The sequence below is a fragment of the Macrobrachium rosenbergii genome, chromosome 1 (genome assembly GCF_040412425.1).
Source record: "Macrobrachium rosenbergii isolate ZJJX-2024 chromosome 1, ASM4041242v1, whole genome shotgun sequence".
NCBI classification, from domain to species: domain Eukaryota; kingdom Metazoa; phylum Arthropoda; class Malacostraca; order Decapoda; family Palaemonidae; genus Macrobrachium; species Macrobrachium rosenbergii.
The window spans coordinates 5304626-5319132 of record NC_089741.1 but is presented as its reverse complement, the minus strand read 5'-3'; positions in this window follow the sequence as shown (position 1 = coordinate 5319132).

Below are 14507 nucleotides of genomic sequence, written 5' to 3'. Positions count from 1 at the left end.
AGAGGACTTACAATTGATAAGTGCTTTGTTAATAGTGGAATTCGAACGCTGTCTGGTTTATAAATAACGATGCACAGTGACTTGTACCACTGAGCTATCAACACTGGCATATGTGGCATAAGAAGGACTAAAAGGGTAGAAAGTGTGAAATTGGCAGAAGAGATGGTAAAAAGGCTAGACTAGGTAAAAGGAGGGATCAAAGTAATTGAGATGGTCAGGTCATGTTGAAAGAATGGAGATTGTTATATTGGTGGCAGGAATGTAGAATTCAGAAGCATTGGGAAAAGACAAGAGTATAATGGAAGGCTGTATAGATGTCATAAAGGTGTTATTAGAGAGGAGAGATCTAAGCTTCTGGTTCTCAAAAGATTGCATGTAAAATAGTAGTAAATGGCACAGTGAACAGAAGTGTTCGATGTGGAGCAAATTTTCCCCGTGTGTGGGTGCATGAAGCGGTTAACCGTAGTGAAATTTTAACTGCTAAAGTACAAAAGTGGCAGTGCTCACTGCATCTTTTTTCCAAAAGCTAAACCCTGTTTTGGGGGGAATGGCTTAATGTTGAGATAATTAGCATTGTAGCACCATTAGAATGCAATAAAACGGATGGGAAAGAGAGGTGACTTACCTATATCATGAGCAATTAATCAGGGAGTGGAAGGTCGCCATGGGAAATGAGTCACTAGTTACGTTAAACTGAATTTATTTACAAATGAAGCCATCATGAAATTCATCTGAAAATGCTGATGATGCAGCAGGCAAGCACATATAATGTGAAATAAACTTAGGCCAGGCATAGCTAACCTCTGGCCATAAAAAAGGATTACGGCTTGAAGTTAGCTCAGACTCTCTTGTGTGCAATGGGGACTGTGATTGAGGACTTTCTTGCTTATCAGAAATGGTAGTACTTCTAAGTAGGAGTAGTATTTGCTTTAAGAATCGTTATGATACTGGCCATATTAACTTACAATGATCATAGCTGATAGTCGGCTCAGTGGTCTGGTTAAACTATTATTGATGATAATAATAATACTAATAATAATAATACTAAGAGGGCAGTCCCACAAGGATATTCACATTCTTGTTGTAAGGCTTTCAGACTAATGATTTACGTTAACGTTCTGTAATTAGTTGCTGAGGTCATCGCAGCATCCGTGATTAGCAGTGAAATCAGCTATAAAAACTGCTTACTTATTTATTATGTAAATGGTGATACCCTAGACCCTATGTAACATCAGACTTCTCGATTACATTTAGACAAGATTTAAGAATTTCATTCTAGTTAGACTCTACTTCTATTTGAATTTTTAATTATAAAAATTTATTTCCAGTTTCAGTCTTCATGAAGACTGGTTTAAGTCGAAGATTATGGCAATTGCTCAGTGGGTAGCAAAATTTACTAAGACACATCACTATTCAAAAGATTCTACCATTCATGATCCCCCTCTAGATCGAATATTTTTTACATTAACTAATACAGTAATTCTTGATTAAATTGTCTTTTATAATTTCTTAATTTAGATTGAGGTAATAAGAAGAGGAACGGATTTTGAATATACAAATGATGCCTTTTTATCAGCAACACATCGGAAGATTGACGAAGTTCGCTAAATAGAAAGCATGATGGGACTCAAGATAAAGATACGAAAAACACAGGTAATAAGGGCAGGACATACATAGTTGTATGAAATAATATTAGAAGGAGAAGGGATTCATGAGGTTCTCTTGAGGTGGAATTTAGTGAAATGATAAAAAAGGAAACGAACGATGGGAAGAAGGAATAAAATCTGAAAATCAATCAGATTTAAAGTACATACGAGAATAAGAATTTGCCATCTGAACGAACTGTGTTGCAATAGGCATGAACATTGGTAGACAACGAAACTATATATAAGAGATTTCGTCGATTTGAGAATAAAACTTTAATAAGAATATGAGGAATCAGATGGCAGGAAAGAGTTAGAAAGGATACCATAGGGAAATTAAGGGAGTTCCAAATGTAGACGAGATCCTGATGAAAAGAAAATGGAAATGGCCGAGACAACCTACATGAAAATAATACCGAAATAGTGCCAACTGGCTCCTGTGGGCACCAGAAGACTGGGAAGACCCAGAACTACTAGGATAAAAACTATGGACGGGGAAACTGGGATGCGTGGAGATTTGTGAAAGATAAAGCATTAGAAAAGCACAAGTAGGAGAATTTCTGAGGCCCTTTGTGTCAGGAATGAAATAAAGCATTATAGATCTCAGCTGAGAGAGAGAGAGAGAGAGAGAGACTCGATACTGAGATACAATTCAGAATTCACACTCGATATATTATTTTTATTTAAAGTTTTCTCCAAACTCCGGGGACAGTTTCGGTGTATTAAATCTTAACGTTCCGTGCGGGATTTTTTGAATCAGTGACACAGTCATATTTCTTTACAATTTGCATCGGTTCAAGATTTCAGTTCCATTCTTGGTTTCATTTACCGCGAATTTCCTAAATTCAAATAATCCCAAAACGAGCGAAATTTAAGGTCATTGATCAGAATAAGTTTATTGAGAAAATTCCAAGGTGCTCATTTATACATTCAGCACTGACACCGTATTTATGTTGACCTTAATTCTGAAACTTTTTTAGTCACCCTTCACTGGTATTTCTATTGAGTAGCATTCCGTTCTTTGAGGAGAAAGATAATATGATGATAAAATTTCTCTCTCTCTCACTCCTTCTTTCTGACGGCTGTAGAAATATTGCTTCAAGGAAATCCAGAGTTCTAAAAAGAATACTAAAAAGCTAATTTTTATACCTTTGATATACGCTTGGTGAACAGCCATTGACAACTTATTGAGAAATTTTATCATTTACTTGAAGATTTTACTTATAATGACATATATTGAAGCAGCAAAGTTGTCATACTTGTTTTATATAATTACAAACTAATATACCTATTGATGCATATGTATGCGCATATGTCAAGTTCATCAGAAATGTTTTCACGCTCTTTTCTGACCAGAGTTCCCGTGAGATTACTCCACATACAGTAACCGTTCACCAAGTAATAACATATTACATCTCAGGAGACCAGAATTATCGTGGAGGTATTGCCTCTCTATTCAAAGAACAAGAATTAGTGACCATTTTCCTTATTAATAAGAAAACATAATCTATGCGGACTGTTGGTGTCTGAAAAAGTGCTAACGTAAAGTGCTCGTGAAAGGCAATTAATACATAGAAATGGGAAAATAGAAATGGAGACTTAATGTTGTGTGCGAAGTAAAAATATTGACTATTAAATATTTACTTGAACGAACTGAGCCCAAGGTTTAAGCAGAAAATCGTTCTGAATGCTTGGCCAATTAGTGAGAAGAATCGGCTGATTTATTTCAGAAGAATCATTATTGCCTCTAAGAATCGAATAGGAATGAAAACTAGCAACAGAGAATCTACTTTACCAATTAAAGGGAATAATAATAACAATTATGTTAAGAGTATTCAGGGTAAAAATTCAAACAGCCCTATGTCAAAAAAGAAAGACATACTGAATTATCGATGCGTCTCAGTATCCTGAAAAAGGGTACAAGGATTCAAATATAGAAAAGTAGGCTCTAACACAGAATTTTGGCGTGAAACCTACTGCAACACATTGGGACTTGCCAGTTTGACGGATACATATCTACCGCAAAACTCAATTCGGTTTCATTAGCAAAAGTTAACGTTAGAAAGTCTAGCTTAACCTTAGACGCGCCCAGCAAATATGAAGGACCTTATTACAAATGAGATGGATCTTATCTGGTACAGGTGAAAGCAGATTCAGTTTAATTGTCTACGATACTCGGCGTATCATATCTAGTTATCGGTAAATTATTGGTTCTTGTTTTTATCACGCCAGGGGTGCAGGGCTTTCTCGGAAATGATGCTGCCGCAGGCAGGATTGTCCCTGTTCCACCTGTTCGGTTCGATTCCTTTCTGCGTATCTAACCAAAGAGCTTGACCAGAATGGGTCAGATATGTTTTCTTAATGAGTACTTACTTTGAAGCCAGAAAAGGTTATTTAGCCAGGGTTTCGCTAACCATTTATAAATTATTAGGGAAAATTCTGTCTGAGATAAATGATGATGTCCGTATTAATTAATCGTGGCATAGAAATTATTTCTCACGCCGTTGTGTTCAAACTGTAAAAAAATATGGAAATTATAGCTCATGAGACACATATCTTATGAACACAAAAAGACGTTTAAAACAAGTTCTGCTTTTTCATCATGTAGAAAGAAAGGTCTGTATTTGAGGGAGTGTAGAATGAAAAAGGTCCTGAACTGTGCTAATATATAAAGCTCACCAGAAGCTTGTTTATATAAACGTTAGACGTTAGACTATTGATTATGCCTATGATGCAGGTCACTAACGAAAATGGAGACTAAATATTTTTATTAGGCATGATATAAGATGAAGGGAAATATTACGGGACGTGTCTTATGCGTCACTTTTCGTCAGGTAAACTAAACAAGTAATTATTAAAATTGCTCCTATGTCTGTTATAAGTGAAAATCCAGAAGATCTTGATTATAAGACCACCTTCTAAAAGAAAGATATCAAATTAATATTTGTGAACTATCACCTGCATTGGTGCATGGTGCAATGGTCCCAAAGACAATGCCTTAAAAAAACCGCCTGATTTTTCAGAAATGATGCCTCACATTACCATCCAGATTCTCGGCGAACATTAGAGTGTCTCCTCGAACTGAATACTGTTTCAAGTATGAAGGACCTTTCTTGGGAGAATTCAATTGTTTAATTAAATATTCTTTTGATGTAAAGAGAGAATTCTGTTAAAGAGAGGATTCTGTTAACTCTGCTGTTTAAATAATGGATAAATGTTAATGTTTATGTGAGTGTTTCAAGGAACTAAAAAGTAAGTTTAGAATTAGTCATGGTGTCACATCTAAAACTTTTGAATAATTCAGAGAGAAGGAATGGACTCTTTGACAAAAAATACGAGACATTTTTGACATTCTAACGTGAGGGACAAAGGCTTATTGCTTTTGTCTGTCGTCAAGTTTTGTTTCTTTTTTTAGTTAATGCCTAAGTCCCTGTGCAGCGACTAGACAACACAAAATCTTAGTGATATAACTGTGAAAAAAAAAAAAAGTAATAGACTTGTGTATGTGTCACGGAAGTTTCCCACGCTTTGCCAACAGTCCGTCGCCACCTGTATTGCACCTGGCTCGTGGACCGCGACTACCCACACCTCACTCCTTAGCAACAAATCAAGCCAGCAGGATAGCAGCACCTCTGTGACACACCTGGTTTTCATATATGCAGAAGACAAAGTCTAAAATCAAAAGCATGTGCACTATTGGTCTGTTAATTACTATGTAAATTTCCTGGCCGCTGATTGGTCAGCAATTCATATAAATACCAGTGTCGTTTGTTAATAAAGCATCACTTCAAGCTTATACTTCTCGTCTTAATCATTCTTGCTAAAGTTGTGATACTGGAGTGACAACACCCAGCAAAGATGTCCGATGAAGACACATCACCCTACCCTTCCGCCACTCTTTCCAACACCACCACCAGGTCAAGCTTCCAACTTTCACATTGACTAGCACCTACACTTGATTCCGTCGGGCCAGAGTCATGCTTCGAATCAAGGGCATACAGTTGTTGTTGTCCTAGGCAGATTACATCCTAGCTGCCCTGCAGGACCATTTCTTTATCCAATTGACAGAGTGGCTGGACGCTAAGGGCACTGAAGTCGTGCAGTACGAAGGCCTGAAGAAGGTCCTACTGGACAGATTCATGCTGATGTCCGACGAAGACACATTGCCCTCCCCTTCCGCCACTCTTTCCAACACCACCGCCCAGGTCATATTGGCTAGCGCCTACACTTGGTTCCGTCGGGCCAGAGTCATGCTTTGAATCAAGGGCATACAGTCGTTGTTGTCCTAAGCAGATTACGTCCTAGCCGCCCTGCAGGACCACCTCTTTATCCAACTGACAGAGTGGCTGGACACTAAGGGCACCGATGCTGTGCAGTACTAAGGTCTGAAGAAGGTCCTACTGCACAGATTCATGCCATCCCCAGCTGTTTGTGTACAACAGATCTTCAATGTGGCACAACAACCCATGGGTGACCAACACCCATCTGCCACCCTTCTCGAGATGAAAGCCCTTGCCCATCTTCCTGCTACAGCAGACAGTTCTCCCAGATCCATTGACATCCTCAAAGCACTCTGGCTGCAGTGCCTGCCAACGCCAGTAAGGGCAGCACTGACCAACATCAAAGACACCCGACGATGCCCTCGGCACCCTAGCAGACAATCTGACAGATGCCCACACTGCTGCAAGCTGCCACCACACCCATGCCTTCGCCACCCTTCAAGGAACATCCAACTCTTCAGTGACAGATGACCTTCTTAACTCCACAGAGGCCACCATGGCCGTCAAACCCTCACTGCCCATCCTGTCTTCAGAAACACAAGGACGACGACCATACACAGCAGCAATTGCTGCCATTTCAGCTTTGCTGGTACCACAGAACATTCGGCCCTACCGCCAAGAACTGCCTCCAGGGGTGCCCATAGCCAAAAAAATGCATGAAACAGCTACGGCCACTCGTGGTAGCCATAGCAGGTGTGTATCCCTCAAACAATGTACACAAATCTAACTATAATCCTGATATATCCAATCCTACATGCTCTATCAATACCTCTGTCTTTTTTATCCTTGATTCTTCCATAGGTACTCGTTTTTTGGTCAACACAGGGGCTTGCTGTCCCCTTCTGCCTGTATCCAGTCAACCAATCAAATGCCCACAGCCATCTGATGTCCGACTCTCAGCTGCCAACGGCTCTCTCAGTCTTACCTTCGGTCAGAAGCATCTTGCCCTTAACCTCGGCAGCAGAAAGTACCACTGGAGGTTTATTGTCATGGACATCTCAGTACCTCTCCTTGGGGCAGACTTCTTGGCACACCACCAACTGCTTGTGGATGTTGCCAACAGAAGCCTCATCAATGCCACCAATCTGCCCACAATGCCCATAGCTGCTGCCCCCACAGAACTTGCCCTTCACGTCACTGATTCCAAAGACTATTTTCCATACCTGCTTGCCACATACCCAGTGTTTTCAAACCTGAACTATGACAATCTCATCAAATCCCTCATAAGCATGTATTTTCCACCACATTAAAACCTTGGGCCCTCCTGTACACTCCAGTTTCCGACACCTACCACACGACAAACTCGCCACTGCAAAGAAAACCTTTGCAGAGATGGAGAAGATGGGCTTGTGTCAAAAGGCATCCAGTCCTTGGACATCTCTCCTCCACATAGTAACAAAAAGAATGGCACCCTACGTCCATGTTGGGACTACAGAAGGCTGAACTTGATCACTAAGGCTGACCACTGTTTTGCCCATGTCCACATCGACATTGTAGGACCCCTCCCGCTCTCTGAAGGACATTGGTACCTACTCACAATGGTCGACTGCTCGACAAGACAGCCCGAAGCTGCCCCTATGACGAAGGCCTCAGCAGCAGCATGTGCCAGTGCTTTGCTTTCATCATGGGTGTCCAGATTCAGAGTACCTGATCACGTCACCTCTGACAGAGGTACTTACTTTCACGTCGCAGCTCTGAACATCTCTAAACCGCCTCCTCTGCACCCAGTTGCATCACACAACTGCCTATCATCCTAAATCCAACGGCATGGTCAAGAGGTTCCACCGCACTTTGAAAGCAACCCTGATGTCTCACTGCAGCTCCTCAACCTGGTACTCGCAGCTTACATGGGTCATCCTTGGCCTTTGGACCACACCCAAAGAGGGCCTTGACCTGTCAGCAACGAGATGGTGTATGGAGATCTACTCGTAATACCTAGCGAATTCCTCCCCAACAATAACGCCTCACCCGACATCATCAGACACAGGACCATTGTCAGAAAATATGCCCCTGACTGCCCATCCTATAAGCCAACCAACAAGACCTTCCTTATCGACATTCACGGCATGACAGATTGGGTGGTCAGAGACAGCCTGAAACCAGCATATTTGCCCAACGACATTACTCCTCCAGTCCAGTTTTCAAGGGCAGGATGCCCTCTGTAATGCCCTGGTCAACTTTAAGGGGGGAGGGGGGTTATTGTGTCATGGAAGTTTCCCACACTTCACCAACAGTCTGTCGCCACCTGCGTAACGCCTGCATTGTACCTGGCTCTCAGACTGCGAATTCCCGCACCTCACTCCTTAGCAACAAATCAAGTCAGCAGGATAGCAACACTTCCGTGACACACCTGGTTTTCATATATTCAGAAGACGCAAAGTCTAAAATCAAATGCTTGTGCACTTTTGGTCTGTTAGTTACTATGTAAATTTCCTGGCTGCTGATTGGTCAGCAATTCATATAAATACCACTGTCGTATGTTAATAAAGCATCACTTTATTTAAGATCATACTTCTCGTTTTAATCATTCCTGCTAAATGTATATCAATTTATCCAAGGCTTACAAACTTGAGGAAACTGATGATAGTTTAATGAATGAGTTAGTGAAGTATTTTTCATATGAAGTCAGTGGTGCAGGTTTTAAAGTTGTCCAGTATATGCAACTGTGTAATTAATAAACCAGCTAATCCCGAGGTAAAATGAATTCCGTTATCTCCTGGGCTACAAAAGGATTTATATGAGTTGTTAGGGAAATTTAAACCAGTCTTTAAAGAAGCTCTATTTCCTTCTCAAATGACATGACATGACACTGTTTTACATTAAACTGTTTTTATATGACAACAGCCACATCAGGTGCCTCCAAACAAATATAGAGCAATTGAAGAAGAAATAGAAATGTATTAGGAATTGAGGTACTAGAATACATTCTAAGTCCACATACATAAGAGGCAGTACTTGCTCTGAATTTTGGTGACTCAGTAGTTCAGTGACTAGAACACATAAGGTAAGAGCTAGTGTGGAATTTTTTTCATCAAAACTTACCATGTCTAATAATTTTGAATACTTTTATCCCCCATTATATAAAAAAAAGCAATGTGTTCTGGAATAAATAAGTTTGATGAACCTGGACAGTAAGACATAATATCCTCAAACACTTGTATACTAAGTCAAAGACTCCACTAATTAATTTTATCTTTGACATAGTTGCACCCTCTAGGTAAAAGCCAATGCTCCAAGGAAGGGGAAGTGCCTTCGAGTGTAGATGGCTGTGTTTTGGGTTTTATATCAAATCTGAAATGAATAGCCAATGAACGTCTCATCTGGGTTGACAAGATATTCAGAGTAATCACTTTCCCCAAGTGAAATCGGTACGCAGGTCGTTTAATAATTCAATGGGTATAAAATAACATCAATACCTCTCATCAAACTTTGGAAATAATTCATTTAAGGTTTTTTTGTATATGTTCTTAGTAACTGAAAACAGCCATCTACCAGGAACTGTTGTAGGATATGGCCATTACACTTTCCAAATGTTTGGTATTTCATTTACTTTAAATAATTAAAATTCTCTTATACTTCAGTAAACCTGATAACAAGGAAGTAAATTAGAAATGAAAGGTATCAGCTTCAATGATTATCCGTAAAGAACACTAGAAAGGCATTTGTTTGGCATCAGACGAAATACAAGGACATCAATTGTGTTCGCTTGAATTGACAGCTAGATATTATCCTCTGAATGTCAATTTAGCGAAATAAAGTGTCAGTCAACGTCAAATACTACCTGTAATGAAAAACCATGTGTGGATATAAGTCATCAAAAATGAACTTTAAAAAAAAATTCTTCCCTATATATGCCAGTGTTCGTATTTCTGTTTATGGCTAATTTTACCCAAGCTCCGTTATTTCTGTTCGACCACCTTCATAGACCGTTACCCAAGACAACTGAGAACGAAAGTTAATCTTCATTTTTCCTTTTTGTTTTAAGGGACTGTTGTTATTTGTATATTTAGGATATCTTGTATTGACTTGGTCTCTGTTGTTTTTAATCTTTATCAGTAAAAGGATTGTTGGGTTTAAATATAAAATAATACACAACGTAGATGATGTAACTCCTTTCACATTTCCTCCATCTCCTCAAACGTAAAATGAAATAGACAGTTTTTTTCAACACAGATCGGGAATGGATCGTTATAAGGTATAGACAAGGGAAACACGAGGGTTATCTTTGGGATAAGGGAATGATTTTGAATGTCTGTCAGTACTAAGTGTTACTTATAATATGAAACTTTCAGCAGTATTAAAAAGCATCATGCAGTGTTTCCAAAAGCCGTCTACATCTCAAGAATAATGATATCAAAGCACTCAGTTTTGTTCCACTATGGTTAGAAAATTGTTTTCCTGTCTGCCTGTCAGCTGCCTTGAACTTTATACTTAGGTATAACCGGTGTCTCCTTTTTCAACGATGGTCCTTAAGATTTGGATCTTCTTCCGTAGATGCCCTCTTGGACAGGGTTTTCCCTGTCTTAGTGGAGCAAGGGACTTCCGCTATTAGCATGGATATCTGCAACTTAAGAACAGTTGCATACTGTAGTACTGTTTAATAGCGCCAGGCTTCGTTGTCCTAGATCTTGTGGATTTATCCGTTAATCCCCTGTTTTTTATTCTTTTGCAGGCTTCTCTTTATTCAGACATGGCAAATCTAATCTGTTATCTCTAATTTGCTTTGCAAGTAAAATACCTTCTATGCTTGATTAATAATAATAATAGCAACAGCAACAACAACAACAACAACAACAACAATAATAATAATAATAATAATAATAATAATAATAATAATAATAATAATAATAATAATAATAATAATAGCAAAGAAAGCATAGATTAAGCAGATAGATAATTGTAATACGAGGACGATGATGTAAGTTTGGAGCTTTAGAATGCTCTGCGGAACGCACAATGTATAAATGAGAAGCATTGCAGTTGGAAAGATCACCAACACGGAACTGAGATGTCTGAGAGACCTATGCTCTGCCTAAAATTAAGATACCTAGGTCATTAGGTTTTGGAAAGCGATTTATTCGGTAGATTAACACTTTGGTGCGTAGTTGTATAATATATTCAACAATATCTGCTGAATGTTGAACCTTCATGTCGATATATATTCTTAACATATATTCTTTGTCCGCTACTATTCGTTGAATAGAGAAGTGGCTCATTTAATATTGAACCAAGCAGCCATTACCCTTGAATCTGATATGACATGTCTCAATAAAAGACTTGTTAATAACACGCGAGGAAGTGTAAGCCTGTATTACTTCTGAAGATAATTTTTAGTTTGTAATTACTTGAGGAGTCGCGGTCTGGGGATGGCGATTAGCATAGTAGCTCAATGAGAGAGAGAGAGAGAGAGAGAGAGAGAGAGAGAGAGAGAGAGAGAGAGAGAGAGAGAGAGACTTGAGATGCATTAAATGACCCAGTGTCACTGAAGCTGACTTTGGCTGAGATGGTCTTTTCGTCAACGAATGTCCCAGCCTTCACGCGTACATGATAATCACTCAACCGCGCACGCGAGAAACCTCTGGCCAATGACTTTTTTTGACCATGACTGTATCGTGATATATACTTGCACACATGTCTGAATATGTGCGTAAAATCATGTGATAGTCTCTAATGATGAATTAACTGGATGTAGAGCAATGACATTTGTTTGAGATATTATTATCAAGCTTAAATTTCTGGTCTTTTAGTTTGCTACCTGTCCCTCCCCTAGGTTTTTTTCCATGCTACGTCACATTCTCATAAAATTCAAGTAGAAAAAACTTAACATATTATGGATCTAGAAAACGAGTTTATCGCAACGCATAATAAAATATGAAAATGAGCACACGATTTATGAGATTCCTTCAGATCAAAGACCTCAACAATATTGCAACTCACATACCAATTTTCTTAGTACGCAATAAGCAGTGAGAAGCATAATTTCATGCAAGAAAACCACAAGTAAATTTATAGTTTTATGTTTTACGACAGTGAAAAACTATGACAATCTGTCAAAAATCGACTTCATATGTTGATGAATGGCGACCGCACAGTCTATCATCCGAGACCCGATAAAAGAAAATCGAACCTGATTTATATCTCTGCAAGGCTGATCTAGATTTTCGCTACAGACAGGTTAAGCTAAGCTTTTACAACATGTCCTCCTGTCTTACTCTCCGAGGAAGCATTTCGTATGTTTGTATGCAGGAGGGAGAAGCATTTTTTGGAAAGAAAATATTAATCTGCGAATATGTTGCATACATAAAAAGTTACGCTATTGATTCGTTGGGCTTTGTTTATTAAGCTTAATTCACGCGTTTTCATCTACACTGGCTCTCCTTAAGGTTTTTATATTTGACAATGATTTGATTACTTGCATAATGATGTACTCTGCGACGTATATGCATACGCAGACACACTCGGTAAAGCCAGGAGAGCAGGGCGTAGGTCCATTTCAGTAAAACCCGTTGAGCCTCTGTTGGCCTTAGCAGCGAACTATGTACCTGAAAGTTAGTTGATTCTAATGGTTCTCTACCGGGACTGGAGAAGGGCTCGATTTCTCCACGCTTTGGAAACACTTGTGACTAGGTCTGGAACCAAATAAAAAAAAAAAAAGTAAATAGAAAAGTTAAGAGGGCATTGTGGTTATTAAAGTGACATACATACCTGGTAAAAAGTGACCAGTAGACTCTCAAGATATATTTTAGTCTAAAAAACAATAAACGATTAAATACTTGCCCATGATGGTGAAGGTGGGTCTATTCCAACTCTAATAAATGTATTCTAATTCGACAGATATATGTATATATTAGCTTGAATAGACTTTTACCTTCCTTCGTGACCAGGTAGTTAATGTTACTTTATTCTGATACCCCATATGCGATTTCGAATCTTGTCCGAGTGTCAGAATATCTTCATTTCTGTCTTCATTTGGATCCAGACTCAGTAGTTATAAGCGTTTCCAAAGAGTGAAGAAATTGAGAAGTTTGAAATCCAAATGTCCACTTGCATTAATAAAAACCTTGTATGTCAATTTGTAATCCAGTCCTGATGACGCCGCTGAGAATTGGGGAAACGGTCTGTTGACTAGAAAAAGAAAAGTAAATGGAAAGTATCTCGAAAAATTTTTCCTTATTTCTGAGAAGCTTAAATTTTGCAACTATCACATAAAACACTTTCTTTCTGGAGTCATTAAAAATAATGGGAACATGGTTCAGAGATTCTTTCAATTCGCCCACATTTTAGCCGCTTATGTGACACTCAGTAGCTTACACACACAGCACACACATTGCACACACACACACACACACACACACACACACACATATATATATATATATATATATATATATATATATATATATATATATATATATATATATATATATATATATATATATATATATGCACTGATCTGTATATGTTCCTGCACCCTTCTCCTGCCTACTATAGTGCTCCTCCGATGTGTGGATTATATATATATATATATATATATATATATATATATATATATATATATATATATATATATATATATATATATATATATGATATGTGTGTGTGTGTGTGTTTTGTGTGTGTGTGCTAAGCATTGAAGTGGAGTGCAACGTAAATCGATAATAGTCGAGCTATCAGAATCGAGTTCAGTCTAAGCACCTTCAGTGTAATTCCTCGATTTCTTAATTAAAGTGTTATCTTCGGTTGAGTGATCATAGGTGTTTCGATTACAGATTAGGAGTAGTCAGCTGTGGACTACATCATTTGCAACGCCCTTGAAGCGGGCTCCCATTGCGTTTCGTCAAGCAATTCCTTGTCATTTGCTCCTTCATCTTGTGTTACGGGTCCTTGTTTGCCTGTCCCGAATTACGCTACCATTCTTCTGACGTGTGTCTTTTGTAAATATAATCAATTAAGTCAGAACCCAGCGTTTACCTAATCAATGCCCTTTCGAAGATAGGCTGTCGGCCGTATTTTGATGTACATGTTTTCTATCTGACCTCAAGGCCAGAGTCCAGATTTTTACGTTATCAAAGGTAAGTTGCATATATACATATGTAACTCATTAGTAAACTAGACTCCCCAGTAGAAAATGTGTCAATATATATATATATATATATATATATATATATATATATATATATATATATATATATATATATATATATATATATATATATATATGTGTGTGTGTGTGTGTGTGTGTGTGTGTGTGTGTGTGTGTGTGTGTGTGTATACACATATATGTGTGTGTGTGTATATATATATATATATATATATATATATATATATATATATATATATATATATATATATATATATATATATATATATATATATATATATATATATATATATATATATATATATATATATATATATATATATATATATTTATATATATATATATATATATATATATATATATATATATATATATATATATATATATATATATATATATATATATATATATCTCCAGTAGATCAATGCTATTTTTGTCTTTGCCAATTAGTCTTACTTTTCTAAAAAATTGTAGCCAGCGGAT